Below are 22,747 nucleotides of genomic sequence, written 5' to 3' on the forward strand. Positions count from 1 at the left end.
ATTCCAAAGTAGAATTGTTGAACTTTCACTTGTACAGAGATGCCATTGCATATAATTCGAGGCTACCATCTATAAAAGGAAGCATTTTTCTAACTGCTGTAGTGCTGACATGGGCACCTGCGTCATGGCATTTTGTGGAGGGCTCCAAAAATGGACCCCAGGGCACTCACAAATGACCTGTCAAGGTATAAAATTAGAGCAGGCCAATGACCCAGACCCCAGAGACAGCTGATCCACATAGTCTGCAGTAGAACTGCTATCACAAAGCAGAGGAAAATCAGGGCAGCATCACTTGAGGCTGGCCTCATGCAGGGCCCAGAATCCTGCTGAACAGGAAAAACATTCAGGCAGACAGCAGATCTGGGCTCCATCCAGTGCCAATATTGACTTTCTGCGTAACATAGATCATTTTGCTTCTCTGAGCCTCAACTTCTCTATCTATAAAATGATGGCGTTAAACCAGAAAATCTCTCAGGTTTTCCCCAGCTTCCAGATGGTGTGAACTATATGTCAGATTGAGATAAGGTGTTGCTGCAATAACAGATAAACTCAAAAGTTTAGTGACTTAAAATAACAAAGCTTTATTTCTCACTCCCACTTCATGTCCATCATGGGTCTCCTGGGGGTTCCTCCAGATCACGGTCTCACTCTAGGACCACCACTGATGGAATAGCCACTATCTGAAAGAATGTTCCCGGGGTGGGGCGGGGGGTGGAGCAATCTCATACCAGCGATTCATTTATTGGCCAGAACAAGGTTATTAATCACATAACCTTGTTTGGCCTTGAAACCTTGGGCAACAAGTGAGAAATCACCTGTTCATGAATAGTTAGATGAATCTGTGGAGGTGCATAGGTTCCCAAGGGAGAAGAGAAAAGAGAAGAGGATATCCATGGGCAGGACTTAGAGGAAAATGAACATTTAGAGACATGCATGGGGAGAAGAGCCAACTCTGGGGCCAGGAGAAGCAGAGCCAGGAGAGTTTTCTGTCATACTAGTCAAGGAAGGTGACCGTTTCAAAAAAGGGTGACCACAGCATTTTCATGATGTAGGAAGGTCAGCGGAGATAAAGAACAAGAACAGCTTTTAGGTGATACAATTATAGAACTGCTTAAAAACAGCAGAAGCAGCTTCAGGAGAGTAGGGAAAAGGTTGGTCAGATGGCAAAGTATTGAAGCATGAATGGTGGTGTGAACAAGGAAGCAGGAAATGTAGACAGCTCATTCAACAAGTTTAGGACTCAAGGGAAGGAAGAGCCAGGATAAGGGAAGGACATTTGTAAGATAGTTAGGGAAACTCTTGGTGTGTGTGTAAGCAGAAGAGGAGGAACAAAGTGAAAAGCTCATGAGAAACAAAAAATACATACATTAGAGATGCTGGTAGTCAAGCAATTTTGACTTACGAAAACAGCAATTTCATATGGTTCAGTCTAATAACAAAGCAATGAAAGCTAACTATTTGCTAGGAAAAGTGCACATTATCCAGATTTGTTTTAGACTGGCAAAATGCGAAACATCTATCAAAGATTTTCTCTAAACGGGGATCTGGGGATACTAGATGAATAGTATCCAGTCCTTGTTCTAGAGAACTATAGGAAACAGACATGAAAAAATCATTTTGATTCACCATGGTATATGCCCAATGTGTGTCATTTTAGGCTGAGAGTGAAGACTCCCAGAGAACCAGAAAAAATCTAGAAAAATGTCAACAGAGTACCCAAAAAGGGTGTCTGGTCCAGCCTGGAAGGTCAGAGAAGATCACCATGTGAAGGATGGTGGAGAAGGCCGGCATCCCAGGCAGCAGAGGGCATGGTATATTCCGGAAGTTACAAGTTTCTGACACTGATAAAATAAAAAGTACAAAGGAAGATTGTCAGGATATTAAGCTAGAGACCAGGGAGGAGCAAAACATGGAGGTCTTGTGGGTAAAGCAAGGGAACTGCTGCTGTATACACACTCCAATATAGTAGTACCCTTGGTGGAATCCCAAAGATTCTACTCTCAAAGCTTCTGCAGCATTCTTGACCTACTATATCTGCAGCTCTGACCAAAACCACCTGAAAGGGGCTTAGACTAGGGGCAGAAATACAAACTAGTTGGAAGTGTTTTAATCCTCATGATCTTGGGGTCAAACACAATGGCCGTGTGTATTGTGGAGTTAGTGCAGCACAAGATTTAAGAGACCGACTCTGGAGGCCAGCTGGCTCACTTCAAATCACATTTCTACCACTTACCAGCCAGGTGAGGAAGGCAAAAGAACCCTATTACCTCATTGACCAAATGAGAATATCAATACTACCTATAGCAAATGATTGTTGTCAATATTAAGTGAAATTGATAAATGCAAATACACATTGCCTGGCACCCAGAAAGTACTTAGCAAATGTTGGCCAAGTAGTAGCAGTAATAAGGGCAAGAGCATATGACTTTATGCCTCCTGCACTTTCTGGCACAAATCCTGACCTCCCTCCATAGTAGTAACTCATGGGCAAGCCCAGACACCCTAAGCAGCAATAATGTGAGAAGGGTGTGATGTCCAATCATAGAAAGCACGTCCTGCCCACACTCATCTTTTGGAATTCACCCAGAAAGCGTGTTAATGGTGCTCCTTCAACTCCAAACAACTAAAGGAAACTGTAATTCATTGCCTTATTTCTGTATTCCATACCTCTTAGGTTCCACTTACCACTCATGTTTAGGATGGGGTCAAAAAGTAGACTGACAAGTGGGGATGAGTTATGAGTTGTTGCATCCCAAAATTCACAGACAGCATCCTTAGATTGGGTGGTGCCACTTGGGTCTCCAACATACAAGTCAGAGAATTTGGACCTGGATTGAAATTAATTTACCACTACACCTGACAAACACATTCAGACTCACATAATAGGTAAAGGCTAGCGTTTAAAGACTGCTAAGGTTGATAGACAACCTTGACCTCCACTCTCTCACCCCTCTGCACTCTAGATTTTCCGCTAGGTCTGTAAGATCAAATTCCAACAATCATCAGAATATCGCTTTATAACTAAAAATCATGATAAGTCAAAGCTGGGCAAGCCCTCAGCAGTTCCCAGTCCGGGATCCCAATGCCTAGAGGTTAATCAAAGGAAGAATTGTGATTGCTGGTGGGAGAGAGCATGAATTATTTTCAGTTTTTTGAAAAGCCTAAAATACTTATGTATTTATGATAAGAGTCCACAGAATCCTTCGATAGTTCTTAACTGACATCCATGAAGCAAGAATGAGAGACCTCCTTTGAGATCTTAAAATAAAAACACGTTTCAGTAATTAAGTAAGAAGTCTTATCATAAGGTGAACAGAGAACACCCAGAGAGGTGAACAGGCTTCTCAAGGACCCCTGGCTCTTTGATTGTGGTGTTGGGCCCGGTACCCTGATGTCTTTATGCTCCTTCCAAAAACTTTCTACTCCACAGCATTGCTTACCTCAGGGATGAAGTTGGAGTTCATATGACATGATAAAAGCACTACTTGCAATTCTTCTGTTACTCTTGAGCTTTGGGGAGTCAGTGCAATAGAGCCGGTAAAGTTTCGATGACCCAATAATCAAATAACATCAGGTAAAAAACGCAAGCATCTCGCTACAGCCACAAGAACAATCCTCATGGGGGGAAAATTCAGATTGTTTGAATCTCTGACTGTGGTGTTTTGTTGTTGTTGTGGTTCTGTGTGCCTTTTTTTATTTCTAAAATGACTTGGAAAAGATAATAAAGAACACTATACAATAAAAACAAAAGGAGAAAATAAGGAACGAATACACGTACCCTCCAAAAAGGAAACCTAGCTTCAAAGTTAGCCTGCCTTGTGCTAGGAAGGAAAGGAAAGGAGGGGAGGGGAGAGGAGGGAGGGGAGGGGGAGAAAATAAAATTCATGAATAGTTTTAGCAGAGTTTTAGCACAGAAAGGGGAAACACTGAAAAATATATATATTCTTCTCAGTGGATTTCCCAAACACCACAAGAAACATCAAAAATTATTAAATTCCCAATTACTGCCATACATACATATGTTTTTCACAGCTGGAAAACAAAGTTGAAAATCAACCAGGACAAGTGAGCAGAATATAGATGCACTTGAAGCCTTTACCAACCCCCAAAGGGGTCGAGCAATTCAAAAGTTAAGCTAACAAGAGAAGATTTCCCATGGGGAAATGCTTGCCTCAGAGTATAAGACAGAAATCTTCCTCAGCCATTACCCAGAGCTCCCTCAACAAAACAGTGGTCCAGTAAGCAAGGCTCAAAGCTGACCTGAACAGCAAGCAACAGCCCAGTGTCTTTTAAACAAAATAACCCTTTATTGCCAAAACTGGCTGGCACTAACATCTGTCACTCCCAAAATCACTGATAGACACACATAGAAACACAAGAATCACTCATTTTTTCTATCTACAGCTCTAGTGCCTAGAATACAACAGGCTTAATAAAGGTTTTTGGAACCTTAGGACAAAAAAATTGAGCTTCTAACAGTCTAAGTGTTTTGTCCAAGGCCAAGCAGCTGGTAAGTTTTGATTCCTTGTCCATGGTTATCTCTACTTTCTTGGCCTGCCCATCCTCCTAGCTAACGTCACACACAGGAACATGACATGCCCAAATCACTACATTATATTAACTACTTGTTTTCCTTGAAGATCCCAGGATGAAAATTAGCTCAGTGTAGATGGCTTTCAACAATTCTCCTCTCTCCTTCCTTCACAATGTTATTTTGCAGCTCCTCCCATTGGGTTGTCCTTGTGACTTGCTTTGATCAATGGAATATGACAGAAGAGACATTGAGACCGGGCCTCAGGAGATCTGAGCTGCTTCCACATGCTGTCTTGGAAACCCATGCCCACCATGTGAACAAGCACAGGTTAGCCTAAATGCCTACCACTCCCTCCAAATTCCTAGTCTTTCCAGAGTCAGACAGGTTAAATGACTTGCCCAAAGGCACACAGCAAGTGTAAAGGCAAAACTCAGTATAGAAAGCTTACCTTAGCCAGGCATGGTGGTGTATTCCTGTAGTCCCAGCTACTTGGGAGTCTAAGGCAGGAGGATTGCTTGAGCCCAGGAGTTCAAGGATGAAATCAGCTGTGATCATTCATGCCACTGCACTCCAGCCTAGGTAAGAAAATGGAAGGAAGGAAGGAAGGAAGGAAGGAAGGAAGGAAGGAAGGAAGGAAGGAAGGAAGGAAGGAAGGAAGGAAGGAAGGAAGGAAGGGGGAAGGAAAAGGGAAGGAAAGGGGAAGGAAAAGGGAAGGAAAAGAAGGAAGAAAGGGAGGAAGGGAAGAAGGGAAGAGAGGGAGAGAGGGAGGAAGGGAGGGAAGGAGAGAGGGAGGGAAGGAGAGAGGAAGGGAAGGAGAGAGGGAGGGAAGGAGAGAGGGAGGGAAGGAGAGAGGGAAGGAGGGAGGGAGGGAGAGAGAGATTCCACTTTAATGCTTCTTCCACTACAACCTGTAAAAATGTCATTTAATTAGGTTAAACAAAGGGTATTGTTGATATAAACAAAGGTATGAATGAATGAAGCCCAAAATAGGAGACTTTCACAATGAAATCTCTGCTCCGCCCTTGCTACCCAAGTTCCAGGCCCACATTTCCAATAGTTTACTGGATATCACCACTGTAATTACCCTCCATTCCTCAAATCCAAGTTACATCTTATATCCAAAATGGAGCACCAGACTACTTGGTTTATTTTTGTTGTTGTTTTTGTTGCTTTCCATTTTCCTTTTATTTCCTGTATTGTATGGTGACAGAAAGACCAGAGTTCAAATCCCAACTCAGCCACTTAATTGGCTGTGGTAACATTCCTAAGATAAGGGTAGAATTTACCGTATAGAAATACAAATCTCTTTGACCTGAGCTTCCCCACAATTAATTTGCTACCCAAAAATAGTTCTTCACCAAAAAAAAAAAAAAAAAAAAAAAAAAAAGGAGGAGGTGTTAACCTAACCAACATCTCTGGAGAAACAGCCAAAGCAACTTTACAGAGGCAGTTCCTAAAAATGTATCTGCAAGTTACAGGATGTGGCTTTTTCAGATGTGACATGCCACAGGAAAAGCTCTGAGAGCTGTTGTGTTTCTGCAACTTATTATACTTGTTTAATTAGAATTTGTCTGTCAAGAAGCAGCTTAAGCAGCAGTTATCAAAAGGGCATAAATATCTTGGCATCAACCCTTCTGCCCCAGAATTTAAATAGAACCAAAAAAAAAAAAAAGGCACAGGAAAAGGCAAGGATGCTTTAGCTACCTTGTCATATGAGCTGGTGAGGTGGGAGACCAGCTACAAAGCTCACAAACCAGCCCAGAATTGAGGCATGTTGGCACATGTCTGCCTGGGAAGCTTCACCCCCTCTCTGCCCATCAGGCGATTCGTTTAATGTGTTACTTTATTGGCTCGTATCTTTCCTTAAAATGTAAAATTCCTTAAAATGTAAATTTCCTTTCATTTCCTAGAGTGTATGGTGTCTTCTCTGGGCCAAGAAAATGCACAGGTGACCACAACAGATGATCCTTTGCCTATAGTGACAACTTTTTACCTTTAGTAGCTATGGCAGCCATAGGCCGGGTATGGTTGAGGCTGTATTGTCACGCTGCTGCTTAAACAGGGAAGTGGATCTTCTCTGTTCCACAGCCCCCTTTGTGGGGGCTAACAACACCTTGCTTTTTAACAACTTAGCAAAAGCTACCACTTTACTGGGTTTATAGAGCTGCACCCTAAAGACCAAGTTTAAATATTAGATTAATGCGCAAATAATTGCGGTGTTTGCCATTACTTTCAATGGCAAAACCGCAATAACCGTTGCATCAACCTAATAAAAAGCCTGGAACATTCTAGGGAGGAAGCAGCCAAGATCCCCAACCCTGGCTCCTCCAGATTTAAAGATAAGGCAGTTTATTAGGATGTCTTCAGGGATTCCAACCAAGGCCCACAACAGGGCAGGTCAATGAAACCTGAGATAAAATTTCCTCTGAAAAGGGAGAAGCCAGTCTAGCTCAAGAGCCAGGGTGTCCCTAGGTACACATTGGTCCCAGCCATTAGGTCCAATACTGGACCTCCCCACACAAAGCCAAACTCATTCATTTGCTCATTGTCGATGGATGCCTTTGTGCTACAAAGAAGGGGGTTGGGTAGTCACGACAGAGACCATGTAGACTGCAAAGCCTAAAATATTTACTATCTGGCCCTTTCCAGGAAAAATGTGTTGACTCCTGATTTAGGGAATGGCTGGCTAAACTTATGATATGACTGGGAAGTCTGTAACTTTGGAGCTGGATCCTGGAGTACCCTTAGGCACACACTGGTATCTGAACTCACAGCTGGTGACTGGACAAGCTGAGACTCAAACCTGTGTCCTTGGGATTCCAAGTCTGTAAACCAAATGAATATAAACTACCTTTCAGCAGGAAAAAACTCAGTTCAAATGACTGCTACCAGCCTAGACTTGCATTCCAGGCCTTCCGCCTGGGCAGAGCCACAGGCTGTCATCCTCTCTAAAGAGTTTGCTCTTAGAACCCCCTTGAACCACCTCCTAGCTTCACAGTCAATGAAGCCTCTTTGGGGATGGGAATGGAATTCAAATATGTTACAATAATTTCACAAGATAATCCACAACCAAGACAGTCGGCCACTTATTGATGTATTGCTTTGAAGCTCCAAACTCACCCTTCAGTGCCTGCTCTGCCATAATCAACTGGACTCTCAGCATTTCTCCTTTACAGTAAGCACAATGTTAAGATTTGTCAGTAGAGGGCGATGGCAGGACACTACAGAAGGAAGGGGCTTCTCTTTGATTCGCTTGCTGTTTTGCTTTTTCTAGCTTCGGCTGCATGTTCTGTCAGCAGAGCATGTGGATGGGGACATTGTCCAGGGGTGCTATGCCCCAGCTGTGCACCTAAAGCAGGCTTCTCCAGAAATCTTGCAGCCTTGGCCCAGGCCCAGTAATTACTTTGCTGCAGCCCTCCAGCCAGTCACTGCACATCTGGGCCTTGTTCCTGTAGTGGCATCCCCACAAAGTCCCGCTGCACATCTCCCAACCTCAGCTTACCTGTGCCCCATAAGGTTATTGCTGTTTACCCAGTTATGTAGACTAGCTCTGGCCACTGCAACCAAGCAAACTTCATTATCCAGGACCCTGCAATTGAAGATCTTCTTCAATGAAGTCTGAATACTACTTTTCACACTTGTGTTTCCCTGGGTACCTTTTGGTGTTCTTTTTCCATCTTTGCATACACTATCTTATCATAGCTTAATAATTCTTTATATTAAATTTCCCCAGTATTGAAGTCACTGAATACAGTGATTGAATGCAGACTAATTCAGTGAGGAAAGTCAGCCAGTGACAGGGACGTGCTGTGCTCTCCTGAAATCACTCTAAGAGACCAAATGTTTACATATTTGAATATCCCTCAGAATGGGCAGATATATGCTATTAAAATCTATTTGTTGATGAATGAATGAATGAATGAACACATAAACAAACTCAACTATAGCCGAGAAATAAAACGCAATAAGGGATTAAATGGGCAACTTATAAAAAATAGGATGGTCTGACACAGAAACTCAGGAAGTTTTCTTGATACCACAGAACACTCTACACAATATCTCAAGCCTGTTTCTAAAAATCAATGTTTTCTCTAAGTGTATATAAGCTATGCCTGTCCCTATTAGAATGTCTATTTCAATCCTCTTCAAATTCTGCTCCTTTATGTCACCATAGCAACCCACATCCCTTAATAAACAATCAGAGATTTTATTAAGAGAATTATACATGGAAAGCTTTTGATTTTTTTCTAATACTCTTATACTTCCATTATGAAAATCTGGCATTTCATAATGTACACCTCCATGAATTAGGCCATCTAAAAGTCCACTGTTTGGGTGCTGCAATATACAGCTTCAATCCAATTGCTACTTCCCCCAACATCCAGCAACTATCCTCGAAAGTCTCAAATACATTAATGCTGCACAGCAAATAAGGAAAATGTGCCCTTGCCACATGCTAATTATAATCCCCAGAGGCCATTATCATAAAAGCCTCCTTCCAGGTTTTAGATAGGGAAGTGTGATGTCAAGTGAGAGCAAACGCCTCTGCCATGCATAGAGCTGGCATCGGCTAACCAGCCAAATTTCCCATATGTGTAAAATTTTCACATTGATAACAAGTATTTTAATTTTCTCTCCTTGAAATAAAGAAAACTGATATTTGTTGGGCTCTTGCTTGATCATAGTCAATGTGCTTGATATTTTACATGATTACTTCTAATCTTCAAATAGTTCTTCAAGACACTATTTGATGTATGGGGATAGTATTATATTATAGTATTATCCCCATACATCAAATGGGGATAGTATTATCCCCATCTTATCGGTGGTAAAACAGAGACTCAGAGAGATTACATTGATTAAAACTCTCCTATTGAATGACAAATCCAGACAGTTCTGAAGGTTTGTTTTCTCTCCCATTTTTAGTGACTTAGCAAAGAGCAAGGTCAACAGGTCTGAGTTATCTCAACAAAAGCGTAGGTGGATACCAACCCAATTGCTGGGTTCCAAGGCTCCTTCTTCCTAAGGATACTAAGAAGCCTCCATTGCTGTGTAGCTGCATAGGTATTCTTCCTGCCCCAAACCTATAAATACAAGGAACCTGATGGAGGTGGAGCTCCTCTTTTCTGGAAATTTGGTCGTGGGGCTGCACACCCCTAGACATGGCCAAAACGACAGGAATATGAGAGTTCAGAGAATTGCTTGTACTCCACTGCCTAAGAATTTTCCCCCAGTAAACCCTATTTTATTTCTGCACCAGTGGTGCTAGCAGTGTGTGACATGATACCTTTTCATAATATTTCCTGAGCTCCCAGGATTGGAACACAGATTTTCTGACCTTTAAGCTCATCTGCTTTCCACAATGCTGTGTGTGTGTGTGTGTGTGTGTGTGTGTGTGTGTGTGTGTGTGTGTGTGTGTGTTTTGCAATCCCTACCACTTGCATCTCTTTGTTCTAAATAAGCCAAGCGATGGCATCCTTCAAGCCTTCCACTCAATTACAGGTTGGAAACAGGGTAGAAGGTGACAACTGTATCCATTGTTTTTACTGCCGCCCTTGAGGGCTCTCTTTTGCAGGTTTTCTGTCTTCATTCTGCAATCCATTCCCTGACTAGTATTTTTATTAATGCATTCTACCATTAAAATCCATTTTAATTGGCAAAATATTTACACAGATACTTTGCAAAAATAAAAGATATATAAATGGTCAATAAGCATAAGTACAAGTGCTCAGCATCAATATTCATCAGAAAAATGAAAATTAAATTGAGATACCAGTAGACATCCTCCAGAAGGGCTAAGATTTTAAAAGACTGAAAACATTAAGTGTTAGAAAGAACTGTTTGATGGTTTCTAATAAAGTCGAACACACACCAGCCTATTCTATGACTTAGTAATCCCATTTCTAGGTATTTACTCAAAAGAAATGAAAACATATATCTACAAAAAGATGTATACAAGAATAGGTAGAGCAGCTTTATTCATAATAGCCAAAGTTTGAAAACAAACCAGGTATCCATTGACAGGAGAATGAACAAACAAATTTTGGTCTAGTCATACAATGGGATAATACTCAGCAATAAAAAGAAACAAATCATTGATACCCACAACACCACATATAAATCTCACAGGTATTTTTCTGAACAAAAGAGTCAGATACAAAAGAGTACGTGCCATTTGACTTCTATATGAAATTCTAGAACTGGGGAAACTGATCCATGGCATCACAGGTCAGAACAGTGGTCACCTTGAAGGGTTATTAATTGGAAAGAGGCACAAGGGAACCTTCTGGGATGGTGAAAATGTTGCATGTTGTCATATGCATGGTGCTGACTTAGAGTGTACGTTTGTAAAATTTCATCAAGCTGGACACTTAACACAATTTACTTTAAAATTATACTTCAATAAAAAATAAAAAACAATAACATATAAGTAAACATGCAAGCATAAATTACGGGAAAGTTTATGAAGAGCAGGTAATAAAATAAAGCCCAGAGCAAGAGATGAGACAGGAGCCCAGGTCTTCTGAAACACTCTTTCTCCCTGTAGGCCACGCTTCCTCTGCAACAGAAAGTAGGGCGTTCTCACCACACAAAGCAAGGCAAATTTTTTCCCTAATGGAGTCCAGAGTCCCTGCTCAGCAAGCTATGTGGAATTTGGGGTGTTCGTTTGGACAGTGAATCATGGCTCATGGGGATGAGAGTCCTTCGGCAGCTCAGGATTTAAATAATGATGTGTCAACATCTGCCTCCAATGACTCAGATTTAATCTTAACAGTGACCTTGTAAGCTTGCGGGATTATTAGAGCCAGCCACACAGACACAAAGAATATTAAAGTTGTTTGTCAAAAACCTCTCTGCTTCTGTCAAGAAAAACTTCCAGAAAAGAGGAACACACATGCTCAAAACAGAAGAACCTCCAACTGGAAACGGAAGGAATAAGGTGCCATTTATGCCTACTTTGCCAAGAACGATGAGTTGGAAGGAGTAAACTTCTGGTGTCTTCAGCTTCAAAGGAACTCCAAATTTCTTATGTTGTTTAAGCAATCATCATATTGCAATGCTTTCAGATTAAAATGTTATGCCTCTTGGATACTTTCTTATCTTCTTCACCTTATGCTGAAGTCAAAAATTCTAAGTGATTGCCCCAAATCTTACTGGACTTGGTGACTAGGAATCTGACTTCTTGTCCTGGTTCTGTCATTACTAGTGTAGATCCTTACACAAGCCACATCAGGTTCTCTGAGTCTCAGTTTTCTCATCTGTGCAATAGAAGTAAGTATTAAGAGTTTGCTATTAAAGAAGTAGTATAGAAATTACAGGCCTGGCACATGCACTAAGTACTCAGCACTCCTGAGCTGCATCTGAAGCCTCCACACTATGCACTATGCAGCCCCATGCAGGCTTTGCCCCATCCCATCTCAAAAGTAGGCCCAGAATGTATCAAACACAAGTGCCAAGGGGAGCTAGCCTCACCAGGGATGTGGAACTAACCAGCAGGTGTCCTACAGAGCCTCAGTGGGTTCTTTTGATTGACAACGTATGCCTGACAGCATACTTAGGACCAAACAATGCTACAAAGCACTTTCAATGGACTGGCTCATTGTGGCCTCCCCGTATCTTTAGGAGGCCTTATAAGGCCCTATAATAGATTAAAAAGCTGAATGAAGTTCAAAGTGTTATGTGAACACACAGCTAAAAGATGACTGAGTCAAGGTTTGAACACCAGAGCCCCTGGGCTAGAAAAGTCTGTGGCTTTTCTCAACTCAATACAATTATCAAGTCCTTGGGAAAAAGATACACAAAACCAGAAGAGGAAAAAAGTAACTATTTCGTTTTCTATTGCTGGGTAACCAAGTAGCCTCAAAACTTAGTGTGTTCACACAACATTTATTTTATTTTTCCACAATTCAATGGGTTGGGATTTCCAGATTTCAACTGGGAATCTGGGAAGCCAGGGCTGGAAAATCCACTTCCAAGATGGCTTCTTCACTCATGTCTGGTATACCTTTTTGCTCCTTGGCCTTTCTGTCTCTCCACATGGCATATCATCTGGTGGTCTCAGGATTGTCATACTTCTTTCTTATATGGAAGCTGGCTCCAAGAGGCAGGAAGCAGAAATTACGAGGCTGGCTAAGGGCTACACCCCAGAACTGGCACAGGGTCACTGTGCTATTGGTCAAAGCAGTCTGGAGTCAACTCAGAGTCAAGGAGATGAAGAAAATTCTCTCTTGAGAAAGGCATAGCAAGGTCATATTGAAGATGCACACGTGAGATGGGGGATGCTATCGTGGCCATTTTTGGAAAACCTAATCGGCCACAAATACCCTAAGGGTTCTATATTTGCAAAAGTGAGAACCAAGGACCACATTACTGCTATAACCCAATAACAGTAATAAATTCAGTGCTTTACTGATTATAAAATACTTTTTATGAGGCATGTGTCATTAAATGCTCATAAAACCCAGTGAGATCAGCATTATTTATAGAGGAAGAGAGGGAGAATGGGTTTGTCTAAAAACCTGTAGACACAAAGTAGTCAGTGTCTTTGGGACTTCTATGCTTGCTCTGTCTGGTATGATACGATTGTGAGGGGTACATATGAGAATGAGGTCTTAGAGGTCTTGTATTTCTTACTTGTGTTTGGGAAGAGTGTTGGGTGTTCGCCTCTTGTGTTTAAATCATTTTGCTACAGAAACATTATTGTAAAATCAATCATGTATGTGGCTTTTTCTACCTTACCTCTGCCATAAAATGTCAGAACCCTGTCCCAGCAGGTATAGGGCTTAGGTTTCCATGTTAGGACTGGAGTCACTGGGAATATAACAAAACCACTGAAATCAATGAAAATAAGAGTCCCAACTGAGGCTGGAATTCACTATTTCCACAGCTGGTTTTGGTTTTCCAACAACACAGTTTTGAAGGGCCTCACTAATCCCTTGAGTCTTCTTTGTGATAAGGAAGAATGACCAGAAAAGGAGTAAGACTAACTTGAGATCTTATGTTCCCTCCCAGGAAGTCACCCCATCTTGAGTGCATTTCCAAAGCTCCAGGTTGAACATATTCATGAAACTTGAGCCAATGAAGGAAAGATAACCATGTGGATTATGGTTATCTTGAACTATGCAAACTTCAAATTGTGTCATTATATTTTTATTTTATGAATCTCCTTGCTTAACATCTCATCCCACCCAGATTATATATATCCTGAACAAAAGCAAAGGGAACTTGTTGTTCTCTCTTGTTCATCCCTGCATTCCTGATACCTAGCACAGAGATAAGCAAATATTAGGTATTCTATGAATGTTTATTGAACAAATAAATGAATGCAATGACTCAGCTCCTACCATATCTATGCTAGACAGATATGAACTATATTTGTCTTATCACCGTATCCCAGTTGGTGCGTAGTAGACACTCAATAAATGTTTAATGAATGAATAAGGAAAGGAGGAAGGGAGAAAGAGAAAGAAGGAGGGAAGAAGAAGGAAGGAAGGAAGGAAGGAAGAAGGAAGGAAGGAAGGAAGGAAGGAAGGAAGGAAGGAAGGAAGGAAGGAAGGAAGGAAGGAAGGAAAAAAGGATAAGGATCTTGGACTAACAAGCAAGCATTGCCCCCACCTGCGCAGTGATAAGGTATTGCTGAAGTCATGTACTCTCCTTCTTGAATTTCCCAGGGTTTTAGAAGCCCAGCAGCCACCCTCACTTTGAACAAGCTGCCTATTTGTTATGCTGAGTAAAAGCATGATCACAGCAACAAAGAAATATCATTACAGAGAATTTGGTCTCATTTGCAAAATTTTGCAGCAAGGACAAATATAACCAATGAAGTAATTTGAAGCAGAAGTTTGTGAGTTTCAAATAAAATGTGGTTTTAAGAAAAAGCCACGAAACAATTAGACTTTAATCACTACATCTCTGCCTCTCTGTTCCTCCCCAGAGTTTCATCTTATTCCTCTGTCTCCTCTGCCCTCCTCAGTCCTTACTCCAACCCCCAACAAGTCCAGTGAACCCTGAGGAATTTTCCCTTCATAATCCATCTCGGAGCTGTCTCTCCTTGCCATTTCTATAGAATCACTGCAGCCCATCCATGTCACTCACCTCCCACCTTTGCTAGCTGCCTCCTGGGGGAAGATGCAATGATCCAATTAAAGCTTACTGCTCTGCTTAACACAGGGACAGGGCATTCTGGGCAATGAAGCCTGTTCTAAGTGAGTCACCATTCCCCTGAGACCCTCCCCCAGGTCTGAGAAAGCAGATGCTGACTGAGCTCTGAGCAGCTAGCTCATCCCCCTTCCTACACAGAGGCAAAAGCCACCAGGCCAACAGACAGTGGGTATTCACTGCCTGGGTGCTAAGTGATCACGGTGGATAGGTCCATGTGAAGCAGCCCTGTGGGGGACACTACCCAGCACTTGGAGAGTTTCTGGTAGGCTTGCAATTCTAGATATTGAACATCTGTCTTGGTAAGTACATTTTACATCTACTCAAGTCATTCTCCAAGTTTCAGGGGTAGAAAGAAGCCAGGTGAGAGATGCTATAAGTCTTTACTAGCTGAGGCCAGAAACCGTTAGAGTTCCTGTCACCAGTGCCCAGGCCAGTGCTTCCCCAGGAGGCTTGGAAGTCATTCCTGGATGAGGGCAGTGGCTTGTGGACTCACACTCAAACTGGGGTCTAAAATACCTGAGGGGAAGCAACAGCAGAATGAACCCAACTGGTCTAGTCATTCACCCATACACACAGTTATTGAAGTCTACTCAGTGCTAGGGCATACAGAAGGCCCTAGACACACAACGAGGAACAAGAAAGTCTAGATCGTGTCTTCATAGTCTAGGCAAGGGAGTGCAAAAATAAACATACAAATTGGGCACAAGAATCCCAGAGGAGACCAGCAGGGCCACCTACCTTGATGTTAGGAGGTCAGGAAACTCCAGGTCTTCCTGGAGTGAGACACATGCTGATCTACCTGGCTTGGAAATTGACCACTGCTCCCCATGTAACAGAAGACTTTATGGGGTAAAGAGTGAGGTCCAACTGTGCACCCTGGAGCCAGGAGTTACTTCACAAGCACATGCTCTGCTCTCTTAATACATGGTGGCTGGGCCAATGCAGGGACACAGAACAAAGTGTTGATCCCAGCTCTGCCACTCACTGGCTTTGTGGTCCTGGGCAAGTCATTTCAGCTCTCTTGGTTTCCTTTACCCCATTTGTTCAACCTGGGGCACTGCAGCATGAGCCTTGCAGGTCTCCCCTGCCACAGAATTCAGACTTCCTAGGACCATTGCAAACTACCAAAATGAGGCTGGCTTTTTCACAGCTGAGTCTCCCTGTCCCCAGATCACAGCTTGTAGCTGCTCTGGAGAGGAAGAAAGTCATTCTCACCTTTCTTTCCAAACCCCACAACATTTGAAAAGCAAGGCAAGGGAGTAAAAAAGGACAATTACAGAGCCTCTACCATGTCCCAGGGGTTTTACCCACATGATAGCTCATTTCATCTTCACCACAATCCTAAAAGGTAAGCATAGTTTCCCCCATTTTACGACAAGGAAACTAAGGCTTAGAGAGGCTGACAGACATATCCAGAAATACAGAACTTGAAAGTGGCAGAGCCTAAATCGAAATCAGCACTTTGAGGCTCCAAAGTGACCTATACCACCTACCCCCTGCAATTCTGAGGCATAACACAAAACCCTAAAGCAGGGGCTCAGTCAGCTCCAGAGAACCAGGAGAAACCTAGTGATGGATGCTAAGGGTCACCGTGCTAGAGAGGATACAAACCCTCAGGTTCTCCTCGACAATAGACTGTGAACCTGTCAAAGCCCCTGCAAGCCTCCACCTACCCCACTTTTAAACTCCAGCACTGGTGGAGGAAACTTGCTTACTCCTTCTGTAGTCCTCAGCTTACATGAGTCTGGCAGGGGCTTGTGCCGACAGAGCCTCCAATTTCCTTTCTAACATTTGGACTCCTCTGTGCTTGCTCTGTAAAGACACCGGGGCTTTCTTTTAATTTCTTGACCTCCAAGAGGGAAACATAACGCTCATTTCAAAACCTGATGGTCCTACTTCTCTCATTCAGTTATTGAGAAAATTTCTGAGGGGTGCCCACTTTCCCCATTCAAAAAAGAAAGAAATGTAAAGGTCTTGGGCCCTGCCATGGTTCAAATCTTTTCCTACCAGATTGGCTTGTCTAAGCTGGTTAACTGAGAGGAAGGCAAAGTGTCCAGTGCTCCCTTTCCCTACTAGACCAAGAGTTATAGAGGCACCAGCTCTGATACTTTCAGCTTCCCTGGGGCCCAGAACACAGAGCTCCATGCGTGTCTGTGGATTCAACCAAACATCCTTGCTACAGAAGGTCACATGAAATAAGCATAACAGGGTATTAAAAAACAGAAGTTTACCCTCAGATACATTCCAAAGGAGGTGGCAGAACACCTCTGTCATTCAAAAAGGAAATGGCTCCTCCCCAGAAATGACAGGCCTGTCAAATCCACTTACAAGGGCTGGTGGTTGACTCATTGGAAGGAAATTTTTGAGAATTCCTTTGGAGAGCTGTGCTGTGACTTATTGAGGTGTGTCCTCCACTGTTTGGGGTTACAGTGGACTTCTGACTCCTCCTGGAATAATCCCAAGACTAACAGCTGACAGCCAAGCTAGAGGAGAGGAGGCTGGGTAGCAGGACTTACATTCCCAGAAATACCAGGATACTGTCAGCACATCACCATATTCCTTGGATTGCTTTTACCATTTTCGTTCATTTATTTCCCAACCTCTATGTGCTTTTGCTTCTAACAGCCTGCACCTGCAACTCTCTTTGGAGTGTTGCTTTCGAGTTGAAGCTGCTTTCCCTGCAGGAGGAAATTGCTGCAAGCCCCTGGGAATTTAGATCCCTGCATATTCCACTCCCATTATTACATTCCACTCTCCCAGCCAGTGCCTCATAGGATAGGTGGAGGCATGTGAAAGCCCAGCTTCTTTGCTTTAAATCAGGACAAACGCTGAGGTGTGATTTACACTCCAGAGTGCCCCTTCGTAATCCACTCAATCTCCATGGGATTTTGCCTGAATCTACACCCTTACTTGGCTTCCCACCCTTCCCCATCCAGGTTTGCCCACCACTTTGCACCCAACCTAACACAGGATGTCTGCAGAACCCTAAGAGAAAGAGTCAGAAAGAATGCCAGCCAGTCCACACCAGTACCCATCAGGTAAAAATGCTCCTGTGCTCCTCACCTCTTTTACCTTCTTTAAACCCTAGAACCGCAGAAACTGTAATTAACAAGTTGGGGGTAGGAAGGGCAGGCACTGAAGTCACCCAGGACAAGAAGAAACCATCCACATTCCTTTTTTTTCCTTCTCCTCAGCAGCCCTTAGCTGGCAGAACAGAAAATGCAAAATGGGGGATGTATCACACTAAACCGAGTTCAAAGTTTTGATTCCTCCATAGGAAGTGGACATTGAATTACTAACCCCAGAGGACCTTGTATTGCCCAGAGTAACTAAAGAAGTCATTAAGTCGACTTGAATTGTCACCCAAGGCTAGAGGAAGGACTGCTTCTACCAAATATATTTAGCAAAACCGTGAGAACCAAAAAACGTTTAATTGTTTTGTGATTATACTCCACAATGCATGCTGACTCAACACAGCTGTTTTATAAGAAAGATCCTCAGCCGGGCACGGTGGCTCACACCTGTAATCCCAGCACTTTGGGAGGCCGAGGGGGGTGGATCACAAGGTCAGGAGATCCAGACCATCCTGGATAACACGGTGAAACCCCGTCTCTACTAAAAATACAAAAAATTAGCCCGGCGCAGTGGCGGACACCTGTGGCCCCAGCTACTGAGGAGGCTGAGGCAGGAGAATGGTGTGAACCCAGGAGGCGGAGCTTGCAGTGAGTGAAGATCACATCACTGCACTCTAGCCTGGCCAACAGAGTGAAACTCTGTCTCAAGAAAAATAGAGAAGAAAGAAAAAGAAAGAGAGAGAGACAGACAGACAGACATACAGACAGAAAGGAAAGAGAAAGAAAGAAAGAAAGAGAAAGAAAGAAAGAAAGAAAGAAAGAAAGAAAGAAAGAAAGAAAGAAAGAAAGAAAGAAAGAAAGAGAGAGAGAGAGAGAGAGAGGGAGGAGAGGGAGGGAGGGAGGGAGAGAGAGAGGGAGGGAGGAAGGGAGGAGGAGGAGGGAAGGAAGGGAAGGAAGGAAGGAAGGAAGGAAGGAAGGAGAAAGAAAAGAAGGAAGCAAGGAAGGAAGGAAGGAAGGGGGGGGAGGGAAAGGAAGAAAGGAAGGAAGGAAGGAAGGAAGGGAGGGAAAGAAAGGAAGGAAGGAAGAAAGGAAGGAAGGAAGGAAGGAAGGAAGGAAGGAAGGAAGGAAGGAAGGAAGGAAGGAAGAAGGAAAGAAAGGAAGGAAGGAAGAAAGGAAGGAAGGAAGGAAGGAAGGAAGGAAGGAAGGAAGGAAGGAAGGAAGGAAGGAAGGAAGGAAGGAAGGGAGGGAGGGAGGGAAAGAAAGGAAGGAAGGAAGGAAGGAAGGAAGGAAGGAAGGAAGGAAGGAAGGAAGGAAGGAAGAAAAGAAAGAAAGAAAGAACCTCATGGTCATGAGACTCAACTTTGGAAGTGGAAGCCATATTTTAGTACATGGTACTTACATTTCCAACCTCTACACTGATTCCACAATCAGACTCCCCCAAAAGAGGTCCACACATTAGCTAACCACTGACTTCCCCACATCCCAGCTAGTGAACACATAGTACAATCTGGGTTTGGTTTGCCATTTCAGACTTCTCTCCCATATACCCTCCTCCAACCACACCACACTACCTTCCAACACCCCTTTAGCTCCCCTGCCACTAAGCTTTTTCTCTTGCTGTTCTCTACCTCCCTCTCCTGATGTCACGCCCAGTCTGCCAGGGTTTCTGATCAAGCTCCACAAGGCCTTCTTGAAGCTCCTGGTCAGCACTGAGTCATAGCGCACAATGCTGACCAGCATTGACAGTTGAAGAGGCTCCCCTCGGTTGTTCTGGAGATGAGGAAATGGACAGCTGGCAGGGTGAGGAGCACTGGGGCAAGGCTGCCAGTAATCCCACGTTGTGGCAGGTTGATTGCATTAATAGCCCCAGTTCCTCACCCCTTCCTGTATCCCACCCTTTGCAATGTGTGTTCTGCTCCCTGCCGCCTCCCAAATATGGGCTCAACCGTGTAACTTTCTTTGGCCATTTGAATAAGCAAAAGTAAGGGTGTGCCACTTCTGAACCTAGGCCTCGGGATGCCTTGCAGATGTCCCTCTCATTCTCACACTTCTGCAATATCCTAGGAAGGATACACCCAGACTAGCCAACTGGATGATGAGATGGTGGGGCAGAGTTCAGTCTCTGCAGCCATCCCTTCCAGGGACATCTGACCTCTGCCAATAGCCAGCCGACCCCCAAACATGAGAGCACAACCAGTTGAGATCAAAGAAGCCACCCAGCTGAGCCAGGTCTAAATCACCAACCTGCAGCCTCTTAGACTAAATAAATGCAAATTGTTTTAAGCCACTGAGTTTGAGGTTGTTTCGTTATATGGCATTATTGTGTAGGTATCAATTATTCCAGGATTTACTGTGTGGCCCATGGAGAGCCCCACTGCCTTACCCCCACCAACTTGTCACATTCTCCCTGTGGCAGGAGACAGGGCTGGCCTCTACCTTTCCCACACAGACAGGAGCCCCTGGAGGGTGGAGACCCACATGGGGCATTTGTGTATCCTCCATAGCTTTGGCCCAATAAGCACTAAAGTGCCATCTGCTGCCTCATGGGGAGAGTATTGGTGTCACAGACTGGGATGAGTGTGGAGAATAATAGAAGTGCTTACTTTTACTGACCCCTGAGTAGTTAACAACTATGAACAACACGCTAGAGAAAAGGCAGGAGGAGTCATAGACAGAGAGAAATTAAAACGGAAATTTAAAAGGGAATTTTTTTCCCTTTTATTGGCAGCATAATTAGCCAGAGGAGCCCCAACTGATGCTGTTATGACTACTCTGATATGAAACTGAAATAGAATGGAGAAGAATCAGATGAAAAACAATAACACTTAGCATTTATATGACTTTTTTACATGCAGCACTTTTTATTCCTTTTGTACCTCACAAACATTAACTAATTAATTGCCGTAGCACCCCAGAGCAGACAGTGGGTTTTCCTGTCTATTTTACAAGGAACAAAAACAAGCACTAAGCAAGGTAGAAGGAAGTTCTAAGCACCCGGTACTCTTTTCATGTCTTTTACATCCTGCCATGACCCTGAGGGTTCACCTTGTTTTACATCTTTGAACCCAGAGTTCCAGAAATTCCTATTAATAGACTTAAAATATTAGTATATTTAAGCTGGAAAGGATATTAGGGAAGTGATGATCCAAATATCTCATTTACAGATGCTGAAAAGAGGCTTATTTCAGCCACGGATTATCTAAGGTCTCAAAACAGTTCAGGGAAGAAGCAAGGCCTGTTTTGCCCAGCCTAAGTCAACTCTCACACCCTCAAATTCTGGAAGATACAGTCATTAATGTTAGACCCACAAACGGCTTGTCCCCAACCTGTATTTACAAATGATTCTGTGAGTACCAGTCATCCACTCATCAAAGCTTTATTGAGCCATTGGATTATTGATGCAGTAGAGATTTAGGAATGAAAAAGGCTTGTGCCAAAACAAGTGAAGCAGGGAGTTAGTTCTGTCAATAAATACAGCACAAAGAAGATCTGTCCCAATGGAATCAAAAGAGTCCATGGCCTGAGGCACTTTGGTATTTCTCAGTCCCATTGTTCTGAGCACATAGTAGCTGCTTGTATTAGTCCATTCTCACACTGCTATGAAGAAATACCTGAGACTGGATAATTCATAAAAGAAAGATGTTTAATTGATTCACAGTTCCGCATGGCTGGGGAGGCCTCAGGAAACTTACAATCATGGTGGAAGGCAAGGGAAAAGCAGGTACCTTCTTCACAGGGTGGCAGGACAGAAGGAGTGCAAGCCGAGGAAATGCCAGATGCTTATAAACCCATCAGATCTTGTGAGAACTTACTCACTATCACACGAACAGCATGGGGGAAACCGCCCCAGTGATCCAACTACCTACACCTGGTCCCAGCTTTGACACATGGGGATTACAATTCGAGGTCAGATTTGGGTGGGGACACAGAACCAAACCATATCAGCGCTCAGTAAATATATGGCCACTAGTCCAAGTTGGTATATTCCAGAGCTAGTTCAGAAGCAGCCTGAAGTGATTCAGGATACAGAAAGCTCCCAAGGACTAGAATCTAAACCCAAGGGAAGATATCAGAACTCAATCTGCCTTTCTCCTATTTATTAAACAAATATATGTAGTATATCAACCATGACTCAGGTACTGTAATAGGCACAGGTATTACAAAATCATTCTTTATCTATGTTTTATCCACTAAAATCAAACAAAGCGTTGGAGATTTTTTCAGATAAGAAATTTCCAAGATGGAGAATGGAGTTGGTAGAAATTTGATTCAACTCCTTCGTACCCATCATATAATATACTAATAACAGTGAACACAGAGCTAGGCTGGAACTGAGATACCAGGTGCTTGTTGTGATTGCTGCAACCTACTTCCCTCATGATTGACTTCATCCCAGGATTATAATTTCTTCCTAATCATCATAATCATCACATCAACATCATCATATCATCAATAGCCACCACCACCACAAATACCCCAGCCGGTGTAATGATATAGGACAGTCTTCCCTCATTCTCAGTAATGGGACTGGGAATTGAGGGGGAAAGATGAGAACTGCTGAGAACGGAATAAATAAAGGAAGAATGAGAAAAGCTTCCAAGTGACAGAAGAAACAATATGTGCAAAACCTAACACAGAATAGGCATTTAAAACTACGTTATTTGTGTAGCTAATGACCAAGCTACCAATTTTTCATAAATTTGATCATATTTTTTAACTTCTGGAAGGTCCTGTCAGTCAAATATGAACAGAAGGCCTCACTACTGAGAGTGTTCTAAGGAAAAAAGGGGCCATCCTTTCCCAAGTTATTTGGCTTTCGGTCATCCCCTCTCCTCTCTGCTTGAGCTCAGGTATTATCAGCTCTACCTGGCAGGAAAAAAAAGTTCTACCAACAGGCAGAATTGCCTGTGTGAGTGACATAAGGGGAGCTGGGAAAATTCCTTGCCCGAGGGAAAACTCACTCACCCAGTGCCCTGAC

At 43.2% G+C, this 22,747-nt stretch overlaps 1 long non-coding RNA gene across 1 annotated transcript in view; it reads right to left on the minus strand.

The window, feature by feature from the left end:
* The window catches only part of LOC126946636 (uncharacterized), a 185,555-nt gene that overhangs the window by 124,306 nt on the left and 38,502 nt on the right, over positions 1 to 22,747 (minus strand). The window contains exon 3 of the long non-coding RNA XR_007722728.1: positions 4,983 to 5,109. This is a non-coding gene — a long non-coding RNA (uncharacterized LOC126946636). The remainder of the gene's footprint in view (positions 1 to 4,982; positions 5,110 to 22,747) is intronic.

This window comes from Macaca thibetana, chromosome 2 (assembly GCF_024542745.1).
Source record: "Macaca thibetana thibetana isolate TM-01 chromosome 2, ASM2454274v1, whole genome shotgun sequence".
Classification (NCBI taxonomy): Eukaryota; Metazoa; Chordata; class Mammalia; order Primates; family Cercopithecidae; genus Macaca; species Macaca thibetana.